Here is a 14,545-nt window from a genome sequence, read left to right on the forward strand (position 1 = left end):
CGAGTCACCATTGTTTTAGATCATCATCATGTTCAAGTTCACGCCTTGTTTATCAAAATTGTGTAGGCGGAATATTTTTGTGAAGTGGTGTAATGACTTGGAACTTTCATGAGACATGTAACTCACTGACTTTCAAGTAAATAACTCTGATAGTTCGAATGACAAAAGCCACTCACGTGTAATCGAAGTGTCTGAAAAGCCAAGAAAGGACTTATTTGATGATATTCTCATATAAATGCATGAAAATGTAGTAGGTTTGGATGGCATCTAAAGGGAAAACCAGGACAATGCGAGTCACCATTGTTTTAGATCATCATCATGTTCAAGTTCAAGCCTTGTTTATCTACATTGTGTAGGCGGAATATTTTTGTGAAGTGGTGTAATGACTTGGAACTTTCATGAGACATGTAACTCACTGACTTTCAAGTAAATAACTCTGATAGTTCGAATGACAAAAGCCACTCACGTGTAATCGAAGTGTCTGAAAAGCCAAGGACTTATTTGATGATATTCTCATATAAATACATGAAAATGTAGTAGGTTTGGATGACATCTAAAGGGAAAACCAGGACGATGCGAGTTACCATTGTTTTAGATCATTATCATGTTCAAGTTCAAGCCTTGTTTATCTACATTGTGTAGGCGGAATATTTTTGTGAAGTGGTGTAATGACTTGGAACTTTCATGAGACATGTAACTCACTGACTTTCAAGTAAATAACTCTGATAGTTCGAATGACAAAAGCCACTCACGTGTAATCGAAGTGTCTGAAAAGCCAAGAAAGGACTTATTTGATGATATTCTCATATAAATGCATGAAAATGTAGTAGGTTTGGATGACATCTAAAGGGAAAACCAGGACGATGCGAGTGACCATTGTTTTAGATCATCATCATGTTCAAGTTCAAGCCTTGTTTATCTACATTGTGTAGGCGGAATATTTTTGTGAAGTGGTGTAATGACTTGGAACTTTCATGAGACACCTAACTCACTGACTTTCAAGTACATAGCTCTGCAGTGTTGATGAACAACTGAGCAAATATCGGGAAGTGAGTCAATACCATGTAGATGTCAGTCATCCTTGTATTAGATCATCGTTATATTCAAACCTTGTCCATCTACATTGTGTAGGTTGAATATTTTTGCGAAGCGGCATAATGACTTTAACTTTCATGAGGCTCCCAACTCACTGACTCTCAAGTACATAATAACTCTGCAGTGTTGATGAATGTACCTGATCACTATGTGAGGTTTAAACTGAAAAAGTATCAGGAAGCAAGTTTATACCATGAAGATGCAGGTTACCCTTGTATTAGATTGTCGTCATAATAGCTCTGCAGTGTTGATGAATGTACCTGATCACTATGTGAGGTTTAAACTGAAAAAGTATCAGGAAGCAAGTTTATACCATGTAGATGCAGGTTACCCTTGTATTAGATCGTCGTCATATTGAAAACCTTGTCCATCTACAGTTCTACACTGTGTAGGCTGAATGATTTTGTGAAGTGCTGTAATGACTTGGAATTTCCATGAGACACCTTAATGGCTTTCAACTACATAGCTCTGCAGTGTCGAGGAACATAATCGATCGCTATGTAAGTTTTAAAACATTAAAAATGAGTAAGTCCATATAATGTATATGCAAGTCACTCGTATATTAGATAAGGGTCATATTCAAGCCTTTTGTCCATCTACATTGTGTAGGCTGAATATTTTTGTGAAGAGGTGTCATGACTTGGAACTTTCACGAGACACCAAACTGGCTGACTTTCAAGTACATGGCTCTGCGGTATCGATGAGCACAACCAATCACTGCGTAAGGTTTATTTAAACTGATAAAATATCTGGAAATAACTCTTCACCAACCTTTGATCTTAAGGACCCATAACAGTAATTTAATTGTCAGGACAAATAATTCAATTTAGACAATGATGTTGGGCCGATATCTTTTATCCGTTAGTGGTATTCAGCCATTGTCCTCTTCTTCATTGGTGTTGGCCCCAGTGAACTGATTTATCTTTTTCTGGGGCTGTGTTTTTCTTGATTGGAGAGATGCCTTATCTTTCGCTCTGTATTTTTTATTGTAATACTTCTTCTACCTATCCTGGTCTGATAGACCTGCATCATGGTCTGTGTACTTCATGAGTCTTTTAATATTTATGGAATGAAAGGGGCCTCATTCCCTAGCTTGCTTGTCAAAAAAAAAAGGCCATGGTGATCTTTGATAACTACCAGTCAAGGGCCACATTCTTGCTAAAGCTTGACCCATGCCCCACTCAGAGAGAGAGAGAGAGATGATATTGTGATTTGGGGCATGTTTGCTTTGGTCACAGGTGGGGATGAACAATCGCAGCTCAGAAAGGTCAATCTTGTGACCACAAGTTTCAAGGAAAGAACAATTACGGCTGGCAATCACAATAACGATATAAAGTTGGAGCAATAGAGATTCTAGTTTAGGAGATTAATGTATATTTAATCCTTATTCAAGTGGGAGGCTTATTAGAATTAGAAAACTTATCTAAATTAGGATTTATAAATCTTTATTGTAATCAGGTTTACCTTTTGTTATCTCTTGCTTTCCTAGATATTTTTATTTGAAGTTTTTAGCATTTCCAGACATCATAGTTGGTAGTTTGGGCTTTAGCTTCGTAATTCAAGTTTAAAACTTTGAATCTTGGCTGGGCAATGAATATTGAATTTGAATATAGTAGAACGAGTCAGATCTGAGTAAGAATTGGATTAAGTAAAAATCCTTGGTGTAGGGAGTGACTATTTTACGTAACAAAGACTCATGGACATGAGGATCATGAGGATGCGTGATGCGGGTTCCACTTGCAAGTTTTGGATTTTTTTTGAAAAATTATACACGAGGACATGATTTTTTTTAATTTTTTAATCAATAGGAAACTATTTTTTGTATTTAAATGTTAAAAATGTATTTTTATTAAACGGGTCAGCTGTGGCAAACACAAACCCGACCCATTTAATAAACATGTAACCCGACACGACCCGCCAACCCATTTAATAAATGGGTTGGGTCGGATAAACGGGTTCTCAGGTTGGCGGGTCGGGTTGGCGGGTTGACCCACCCACCTAACCCGTTTATTAAACGGGTCAACCGGGTTGGCGGGTTGGCATACCCCTAACATGAACCCGACCTGTTTATTAAACGGGTTTGTTTTTTCCAAACCCGAACCGGGGTTGGCGGGTCGTGTCAGGTTTTGCCACCCCTACATGTAAGCTCTTCCGTGGTTGATGTCATGGTTATGTCTGAGCAAGATCCAACTACGAGTTGCTTCTTGGCTCTCTAGGATATACTATTAGCTCCTAAGAATATGCAAAACCATGAGGTAAGTCTTTAGTAGCTAGGCACCCATCCTAGTCGGCATCATAAAACACATACAATTCAAGAGATGACTTAGTCAAAAGTCAGGTTTCGAATTCAATTGTCCTATATGAATTAGGAGCTAATTGTATATCCGTTTAACCATTTGGAAGTGAAAAATAGTTGGATTTTGCATGAACCGGCTTACATAATTAACAATATGAGATATCTAGACGAGTGATAGTGAGATATTGAAGCCCACCATCTATACTCCTATATAATGTGGTATCTTGAAAAAGATTTGCACCTGAGATTTGATGCCATGTGGTATTCATGGGCAGAGCATTGAGCATCTATACCTTCGCTGATTTCAAAAAAGTCGTCCAGAAAATTTATGAACATGGACGCCGAGAAAATAGTGTAGTTAGCTTGTCTTGTCTTTCACGGCAAATTTCTTGCTTGCTTGGTGAATAAAATCTTCCAATACCTTGGGTTACTTTCTGTTAAAATAATATTGTTGACATACCACAGAAGTAAAATAGTTTTCTCTTTATGGTGACTAACAAATAGAGATGAATCTGCTGTACTGGAGAAAAATTTCATTCCCAAAACGATCGTACCAGGACCATGGGACCTGCTTCAAGCCCTGCTGGTTGCTCAAGGAACACCATAGGCCAAAACTAATTTTATAATGATGCTTAGCCTGAATGTACATGCTTACGAGTTTGCAAGTCAAACTACCAAAATAACATTAAATCAAGGTCTCTTTCAGAGGTGGGCTAGGTAAGGCAGGGTGGTCATGCCCGGGGTTTTTCCTCTCTTAGTCAAGGGTTCCTCGTCATAAAAAAACAAAACATTAAATCATGGTCAGCCTAACATTATAATAGAGTATCATATTGATCATCTCCCAATTTTCCAGCACTGAAATAATTAGTATATTGTGCTTATTCTTATGTTACACAACACATACATCTCTACCCTAAGTCATATCTGAACACAAGACTAGAAAACTAAATACAGAAGCAAGCAAGTCGAGTTTCATGGTGAAAGGCTAGCTGAACATGTGCTCAGATTTTCTCAAGCTAAAGCCTAAGACTAGCTAGCCACCTGTTGCTGATATCGTTTCCCAGTTCTAGTTCCATTGCCATTATTTGACACTGCAAAGGATATTGAATTTTGAATAGTAATGTGCGCTCTTAGTTCTTAGTAATAAGACTAGCAAGCTCCTAAACTGGGAAAGCAACCGCTCTTGCAGGATACCGGAGCATGCAAACAAGAAGGCAAAAAACAATCTATATATTATTAGCACGGCCCTTCGAGAATTGGTAAATCTATTTTCATTCTAGATTTTCTATACTTGTTCACATCTTCTAAAGGAAACGGGAAATATGAGGAACAAATTTTTATTCTCTCTTGATAAAAAAGGGAAAAGAAGATGATATATATATATATATATATATATATGTATATATTACAAAATAGAAATTGTCAAATGTACATAAAGGAAAAAAACGTGAATGCCGTCTCCTTAATTTTTGGTAACTATATAACCCATCCTCTCTTGATTATCGTGATATCATTTGCTGAATAGTCAAATTGATTATCGTCTGATATCATGTGCTGGAAATATTAACCGAATACAACAGTTAAAGATAATCTTGACAAGGATACGCGTTTTCATGGTTTCCTGTTCTTTTACTTCCCCTCAAGTTGGAGCATAAGGGTTGAGCATGCCCAACTTGGTTTTGAGGCGAGAGAAATGCTCGGTGCCAAGGCGCCTTTGTGAAAAGATATGCATATTGAGAATGCGTAGGAACAAAGTATGTTTAAATTAATTCGCTTTGAATTTTCCCCCGCATAAGGTGGAAATCAATTTTGATATGCTTAGTACACTCGTGATAGACGGGATTGATGGCAATATAAAGTGCTTCTTAGTTGTCACAATGCAATGTCGTGGGTTAAAAGTGACTAATTCAAAAATATAACAGCAGATATTTGATTCATGTGAGTTCACAGCATGCTAGAGCCATGAATTGATATTCGACTTCGGTCGATGATCGAGAAATCGTAGATTATTTTTTGCTTTTTCAAGAAACATGGTTGTTCTCAATCATAATGTAATAGCCGAATGTGGATCTAAGAGTCATTGGGCAAGATGCCCAATCTGAATCACAGTAACTCACGACTTGAATTTTACCGGTGGATGACATTAGAATCTCTTGTCTTGGAGAACTCTTAATATAGTGAAGAACCCACATAGCAGCATCTATATGAGACCGTCGGGGTTTGCTACTGAACTGAATTAGAATATTGACCCCGAATATGATATCTGGTCGAGTTATGGTCAAGTATAACATCAGCCTACGAGATGCCTATATGATCCTGGATCCTCCAACAAAGCTCCGTCTTCGTTGTTGAGTTTGATATTTGGTTCCATGGAAAACTGACTTGGATTGGCCCCAAGATAACCCATATTCTGAAAAATATCAAGAGCATGTTTTCGTTGGGATAATAAAATACCATTGTTGGATCTTGCAACTTCAATGTCGAGGAAATATTTGAGTCACCCAAGGTCCTTCAATCAAAATTACTAATTGATGTGGGACTTAAGTTGCTCGATGTATATAATGTCATCTCCTGCACTGATAATGTCATCTACGTAAACTAGAACGAAAATATGTGCCCCATTAGTAGTCTTTGAAAAAAATAAATAATCAGCTTTAGATTGTGAGAAACCTTCTTGAAGAAGGTGATTTGACAACTTGACAAACCAGTTTTTAGAAGATTGTTTGAGGCAATATAATGGCTTGTGCAACTTACAAATTTTATGCTTCCTCTGAACAGAAAAACCTGGTGGTAAGTCCATATACACCTCTTCATCTAGGTCCTCATAAAGAAAGGCATTGTTGACATTGGTTTGATATAGATGCCAATTCTTCATTGTTGCAATGGCTATCAGGCAACGTACAGTGACCAACTTGGCAACAAGAGCAAAAGTCTCGTTGTAATCTAATCATTCAATTTGAGTGTAGCTCTTTGTCACGGGACGAGATTTATACCTTTCAATGGATCCATTAGAGTGATGCTTAATTTTGTACACCTATTTGTAACCAACAGGGTGTTTGTCCACAGACAGGTCCACAATCAACCAAGTATGGTTCTCTTCCAATGCTCTAATCTCTGAAGTTATAGCATCACGCCAACATTGATACTTCGTAGCATGAGAAAATGTTTTGGGGGTTCTGAGTGTTGAGAAATGACACTTAGAAAAAAATGATGTAGTGAAAATTTGACATAGCATATATAGGACTTGAGATAATTCGTGATCCATGCTATGAACCTTCTCTCTTTTGTCAGTTGATTGTAGTATGAGGGCAACCATGTAACAACTATAGTCTTTGAGATGTGGTGGTGATTGACAGATTCTTTTAGATCTTCGAATATGAACTTGAGTGGGTTCAAGGATTCCATGATTGAGAGGTTTGTGATTCGGATCATGGTGACTAGGATTATGGGTCTCATTGTCCTGAACACCAATGAGTTATTGATTCTCATAAAGTTGAGTCACAAATATTGATATGGATAGGATGCACCCTTCCTCTTTATCCGGAATGTTGTGATTTTTAAAAGGACACATTTTCATAAAACTTTACATCATGATTGAAAAAGATTTTTTTGTTTTAAGATCATACACATGATAACTGACTTGATCATAAGGATACCCTATGAAAACTTCTTTACATGCTTGATTATCAAATTTGTGAGTATAATGTATATTGTGAGCATAGCATAGACATTCAAAAATGCAAAAATGATCATAAACGAGGCTCTTTTCATGAAGTAACTCATATGGTGTTTTGCCCATTAAAAGTTTGAAAGAAATGCGATTAATGATATACGCAACTGTAAGAACGCATTTTTTTCAAAACTTAAGAGACAAAGAGGCTTGAAACCTCAAGGCTCTTGCAACATTGAGTAAGTCTTTATGCTTGCCTTCAACCACTCCATTTTGTTGAGAGGTCGCAACGTAGCTATGTTGATGTTCAACCCCCTTTTCCTTGAAAAACTTTTGCATGTCATTTGAAAAAAAATCCAGTCGTTGTCAAATCTGAAACTTATAATTTTGCTATTGAATTGATTTTCAACTAGCAAGAAAAATATTTTGATCTGGACTATGGTTTCTGACTTATGCCTCATGAGATGAACCCATGTGGTTCGAGAATAATCGTCCACTATGGTCAAAAAAATATTAAGCTCCGGATAACGCGGTGGTTTGGTATCTGCCCCATATGTCACAATGGATAAGTTGAAAAGGTTTTGACGAAGAAATTGATTCGCTAAGAAAAGGAAGTCAAGTTTGCTTGTCCATATGACAAATATCACAATGATTGTAGGGAACACAACTACGTAATTTATTACTATTTATGAGAGTTTGCAATCTAGAATTAAAAGATGTCGAAGTCTTAAGTGTTAGATATTATAATCAAAGGATGAACTATTAAAAGAAAAATTGTCATCGATCTCAAACACATAGAGTCCACCATGTCGCTTACCCACCCCAATATTCTTCTTCGAAAGATGGTCCTAAAAAATACAATGATCATCATATAAGAAGATGTCACATTTTCTATCATGAATTAATTTACTCACAGAAATAAGATTGAATATGAATTTTAGAACAAAAAAGACATTCAAGAGAAGAAAGTTTGGCGTCAATCGGATACTACCCATATGAGTTACATGTGTAGAGGATCTGTTTGGTAACCCAATAGGGGAAAAAATGGTGGGTGTTGAAAGTATCAGGTTTGACATAAAATTAGTGTTGTGATTTGTCGCATCCGTGTCTATGGTCCAATTTTTGGATGATATGGAACAAACAAAATGAGTATCGAGATTATTTGTTAGATTGACCACATGTGCTGGTTTAGAATTATCTAAATTTATCGCAGTAACTATTTGGTCAAGTTGTTCTTGGGTAAGTCGTTGAAAAGTTTGGACATGACTAGATTTGTTGCTTTCAGAAGACACATAGTTAACGCTAGCTTGATTTCATTGACGAGCATTAGAAGGTATACCAGATCGATTTGAAAATTCATGGAGATGAAAACATTTGGCCTTTATATGACCAAGTTTTCAACGGTGATCACATTTTGGGCGAATACGATTTTGTCAATTTTTTACTTGGATCCATGTTGATTTGAGCATTGGATCCATTTGCAATTGATGCTAGTGGTTTTTTGTTAGCCATGATCCTAAGATCACGTTGTCTTTGTTCTTGCACTAGCTGTGCAAAGGCTTTGGATATATTTGACAATGGTGTCATCAAGAGCAGTTGGCTCTTTATGACACTATAGCTTTCATTTAGTCACATTAGGAATTGCATTAGTCTTTCAAGGTTTTGTTGCTTATGAATGTCCTTCACCGCTTTGCATGTACATGACGGACTAGCCATTTATGTGGATAGTTCATCCCATAGGCCCTTCATTTTTGTATAGTATATTGTCATATAGGTCTTCATTTGCTTGAGGTTTATGATTTCTTGCTAAATCTGATATATGTGCGAGGCATTCGATTGAGAGAATCAGTCAAGGAGTTCAACCCATACTTCAACAGAAGTTTCAGCGTAGATAACGCTTGAGGATAAATTTGAATGCAATGAGTTGAGGAGCCATGATAGGATCATATTGTTGCATCATTCTTTGGCATCAATAGATTTTATGAGAGAGGTTGGTTTAATTATGGATACATCAACAAATCCAAACTTGTTTTTTGAAGAGAGTGCCATAGTCACAGCATGACACATCTGGTATAGTTGTCGTCAGTTAATGGCTGTGATACGAATGATGAAGAAAAAACAGGCTCTCCATCTCTTCAGGATTCTAGCTGGCTGCACTTTTATTTTTGCTATCCATCGTACCGACTGAGTCCTCAGGTATCATAAAGGAAACTGGAAATGAAAAATATGAGAAACAAATTTTTATTCTCTTGATCAAAAAGGTAGGAGATGAAACATATATATATTACAAAATAGAAATTGTCAAAATGTACATAAAGGAAAAAATGTGATTGTCCTCTCCTTAATTTTTGGTAACCATATAACCGATCTTCTCTTGACTATCGTGATATCATTTGCTGGATAGTCTACTTGATTATCGTCTGATATCATGTGCTGGATATATTAACCGAATACAACAGTTGAAGACAATCTTTCATAAGGATGCACGTTTTCACGGTTTCCCGTCTTTTATCTTCATACTTAAAAAGGGGTGTCAATCTCTATCTTTCCTCATTTGTAGTAATTTCATTCCTAAATGAAAGCCAAGAAGTTCAAACGTTGTTAATTTTAAACGTGAGAATTCACCGAATTATACTTCTTTCCTAATTTTATCGTCATTGAACAAGATATTCAGAGTTACTGTGATGCTAAACTGTCTTGCGAATGGAAGGTATTCATACTGGATTGTATGCTGCTTGCATATTCTCCATCATATGCAAGCCAAGGCGATGTGAGCTCTATGGGTACTGTATGCATGTGGGGAATTTTTTTTCAAAAAATGACATCAACTCAAGCCGGCCTTTTCCCTAAAAGATGATGATGATGGGATAAACCACTGTTTTTCTTAGGTAAAAAGAATCCCATCCTTTGACATGCGTGCAGCTAGCGGAAGAAGGTTCCACTCAAGGCTTTTTGTGGAGTCTTCGTCCGCTGAAACAGAGTCGGACCCCCTCTCCTCCCTCTCCCCCCCCCCAAATGGGAAAGCTTTTCGTGCGGGGTGGGGGGAGGGGAGATTACATTGAAAACGGCCCTCTTTCCACGGGGAAAAGAGAGGACGGTGTTTTTGTTCCCACATGGTGGGGCCCATGGAAATGTAATGATTTTCATGAAAACCCTTGGGTTTACGTGGCAGACAAACACCTAAGCTTTCCATGTGTTCTTTGGGCTCTTTTACTTCAATCCCATGGATGCAGAGGCGTAGCTGGGGGGAGGGGGGTCCTTTTTTTAAAGCCCAGTCCTAGCCCAGCCCTGATTCCATATGAAATAGATTTTTATCCATTTTTTAGCCCAGCCCTAGCCCACTGACTGCAGCAAATAGTTTGATTTGTCCATATGAAATAGATTTTTATTAATAATTGCAGCCATTTTTTATTATCACACCAAATTTTTTTTCCCCCTCACATGAATCCTAGCTATGCCTCTGCATGGAAGGGAAAGACCTTTCATGAGAAAAATCCTGTCAGCTCAGCCTTTCTATTAGAACGCTTTCATAGGAGGGAGGCATGAAAGCTGGTAGGGGTGGCAATCGTGTCGGGTTGGCGGGTCAGCATACCTCAACCCGAACCTGACCCATTTATTAAACGGGTCGGTTGTGGCAAACACGAACCCGGTCCGTTTAATAAACAGGTAACCCGACACAACCCGCCAACCCATTTAATAAATGGGTTGGGTCGGGTAAACGGGTTCTCAGGTTGGCAGGTCGGGTTGGTGGGTCGGGTTGGCTGGTTGGCGGGTCGGCATACCCCCAACCCGAACCCAACCCGTTTAATAAACGGGTTAGGCCGGTCGACCCGTTTATTAAACGGGTTGGCTTAAGCCCAACCCGAACCCGCCTAAGAGACGGGTTGGCGGGTCGTGTCAGGTTTTGCCACCCCTAAAAGCTGGGGCCCATTTCTGCCAGCCTGGTACTTTCTTACTTACTTGATTCCACTCATGATAGGAAAGTAAATGGATGTCAGCTCATCATTTTCCTATGAAAAATGAATGTGTTTCATGTGGCGGTGGGAAAGGAATGCCTGCATGCACTTTTAAATAAAGATGGCCTTAACCAAATTTCATCGGTCTGAGCTATGATTCCTATGAACATGTGACTTAATTTATATCGCCCGCCCAAAGGTGCAGCCTTTGCCACGATCAGTATGTAGGTATCTAATATTTTATTATACGTAGAGCTAAGTAGTCTTTTTTTTTTTACGCCAGGAAAAAGAAGGCCGTAACTCATTTATGATTATTTGAAAATTAAAAGGCAGGTCAAATTCTTTGGCTTGAGTCTCGAACAATAATAAAAAAGTTGCGGCCTACTTTTCCAGAATTCTGCCTTCTTCTGGTTAACGCTAGGGTGTCAACGGGTTGGGTTGGGTTGGGTTGGGTTTGGTTTGGACCCAGTGGAATCAGACCTGGCCTCTATTTTTGGGTATGGTATCATCTCCGGACCTGGGTTTAATCAGACCCATCATAAGAAAAACCATACCCAGACCCAATAAAAACTACATGAACCAGACCCAGTAAAACAATATTTTTTTTATCATTTTTACATTGAAAAATTGCATGTTTTAATTGGAACTCGGGTCAGGCCCAGGTCTTGTATAAAATTTCACAAACTATACCCGAGTCTATGTATTAATTGGACTTTCGAGTCCGGACCCAGGTCTTAATCAGGTCTTCTTATTTATCACCATACCCGGATCCTATAGGGTTTGGTACGGTTCGGGTCCAGGTAAACCCGACCGGTTGATACCCTTAGTTAACACGCTTTTATTTATCTTCGATATTCAATTCTAGATGTGCCCTGCCCACAGAAATTGGGGAGTTGAGATCCAAACATGAGCAAGCTCATAACCAATCACAGGGCGTTGATTTTGAGTGGGACCCTGCGTTCAGGTGTTGTAAGACCGATGTGATGCTGCCACGTGTTTGATCATTATGATATTACAGATAATTTTATCCAATCACCAAATAGAGAGGCCACTTCTTAGGTCAGATCTAGCCCAGCCCTAGGTCATCCAACAACGCAGCCTAGCTGGGACCTTCTTCATCTTCCTCTTGGGCTAGTAAATATGGCAACTATATATTTGGGATAACATTTTGCTACCCTCGTGGGTAAGATAGGTTGTTTTGAGTTAATTTGATTTCATAGATATGTACAACATGGTAACACTAGTAGTTTGTTGTCATAAAATTATGATTTTATGAGGGTTGAAAATTTGGTGTATTGTAGGCCGTTGATTTTTCAACCCCCATAAAATCTTGTATATACGTTGGAATAACATGATCCAAATACCTATTTCTATTAATCCAAATCACATCTGAAGGGTCAGATGTGCAAAAAACATTAAAATTTTTAAAATATTACAGTTTTTAACTATTTGGTTCCTTACCTATGAGGGTATCAAATATTAACCCTATAAATAAATCTTCATTGAAAAAAAAAAACACTCTAAAGCCATAAAGCTAAGTTGAATCACTTTGGTTCCATTTGGTATATCCTCACCGCCCCCACAAGTTATGTTCTTCAGTAATAACATGAAGAACAAAGCAGAAAATAACAAAGGGAAAGATGATAAGATGGCGAGAAGCTCAGATACTCGTGAGTGCATTCTTGCTTGATAGACATGAAAGCCAAAGGATTCATAGGGATGTTTATCAGTAAGGAATAAATGTTTCGTAAGTTGGCTTTGGACCCACCAACATCACCTTTTTCTCTTTTGTGTTGGATCATGATTATTGTTACTCTGCACTCTTTTACCAAAAGTTATGGTATGATATATGGCCAAAATTTCCATTGATCCAAAATATCTCACTAGAGGACAACTTCACTTGAGCTTAGCTCATGATTTATCCCCCCCACCCAGTTGCTTCACCTCTCTCTCTTTCTCTGTCGTTTTTTTTCTTCTTTTTTTTTCCTACTTTAAGAATCTCATTGAGATGGTCTTCTCTTTTCACTTTATTCTTATCTCTTCACTTTGGTGGAATATGTGCATCTCTTCCCAATCTTCTAAGTATTCATGACTGGCACTTGTCTACTGCAACACTTTTAGTTAACTTGAATATTTGGCATTCCACTTTAGTATCAACCCATAACATTCTAATGCCCTACTGAATATCTTGCTAAAAGATGGATTTGTTGGGTATTTGCAGCTATAAAGGTACGTATCATTCAACTAATGTTAGACTTACTTACGCATCCACCTTTAGGAGTTTGTTAAATTTGGTGACCTAACTTTAATATGGAAATCCTATACTTTTCACATCTTTCCCCTGCCTTGCCTTGAGGAACACTACCTAGCTTTTCTAATTCAAAAAAAAAAAATAGGAAAAAGAAAAGAAAGTTTGGCTGATAGTTAAGGCAAGGTGCCCACCGAGGTGGTAATCCATGTGGTAAGCGGGGTCCTGTGCCAAGCTGAAGGCCCAGGTTCGAATCCCTCTGCCACATGGGGCTTAAGAGAGATCTGGTATAGGGGTTTGCCTCCTTTCAAAAAGAAAAAAGAAAAAAAAAGGTGTTCACGTTTGCATGAATGAATGCCCTACGTGGATATTTTTTTACCGCCCTTCCATTTTTTCCCATTGTGTGTGTGTATGCCTGCGCGTGTGTGCACGATGACGCATGTGTGCTTACATAGTGAAAATTTTTAAAAAGAAAAAATAACGTGACCTAGTTCATAGGTAAATCCTTTTATGAGAAAAAGGCAGCCAAATTCTCATGATAAATTGGCACCTTTTTTTCTTGCATTTTTATAAGAAAAATATCTGTAAAACTAAATAAATAAAGAATTAGAACAAGAATATGTAAAGGAAAATATCTAAAAATAAAATAACTTTGTTTTTTCCCCAAGAAATAGAAAATGGAACCATAAATGCTGCCATAAAATATTTCATTAAAATGGTGCTATCGTGGGCATTTAAAACAGTGACCAAATTTTCAAAATGTCATCCACATTCTTTGTATGTGTATGGTGTTTTCCTATGCAAGTGTTCATGTGCGTGACGTAGACAGTAATGAACTGCATCCCCACATGAAATATGAAGTCATTTTCATAAAAGTGGCAAGCTGCTATGTTAGCTGTGATCCAAGCTCTTGAACAAAATATAACTTGGAGTCTTATGGACTTACCTCTTGGGAAGAAACTCATTAGATCCAAATGGGTATTTAAAATTAAGTTCAAATTAGATGGGATTATTGAGTATTTAAAATTAAGTTCAAATTAGATGGGATTATTGAACGATACAAGGCTTGTCTCATTGCAAAAGGATATACTCAACAAGAGGGCTTTGATTACCATGATACCTTTGTGTCGGTCGCCAAGCTTGTCATTATGCGATGCTTGTTGTCTGTGGCAGCAAAGTCAAACTGTCCACTCCATCAACTTGATCTCAACAATGCCTTTTTTCATGTCGACCTTGATTTGTCACTCGGTTTCTCGCACGAGGAAGAGACTTGTGTGTGT

This window comes from Nuphar pumila, chromosome 1 (assembly GCF_984573655.1).
Source record: "Nuphar pumila chromosome 1, dmNupPumi1.hap1.1, whole genome shotgun sequence".
Classification (NCBI taxonomy): Eukaryota; Viridiplantae; Streptophyta; class Magnoliopsida; order Nymphaeales; family Nymphaeaceae; genus Nuphar; species Nuphar pumila.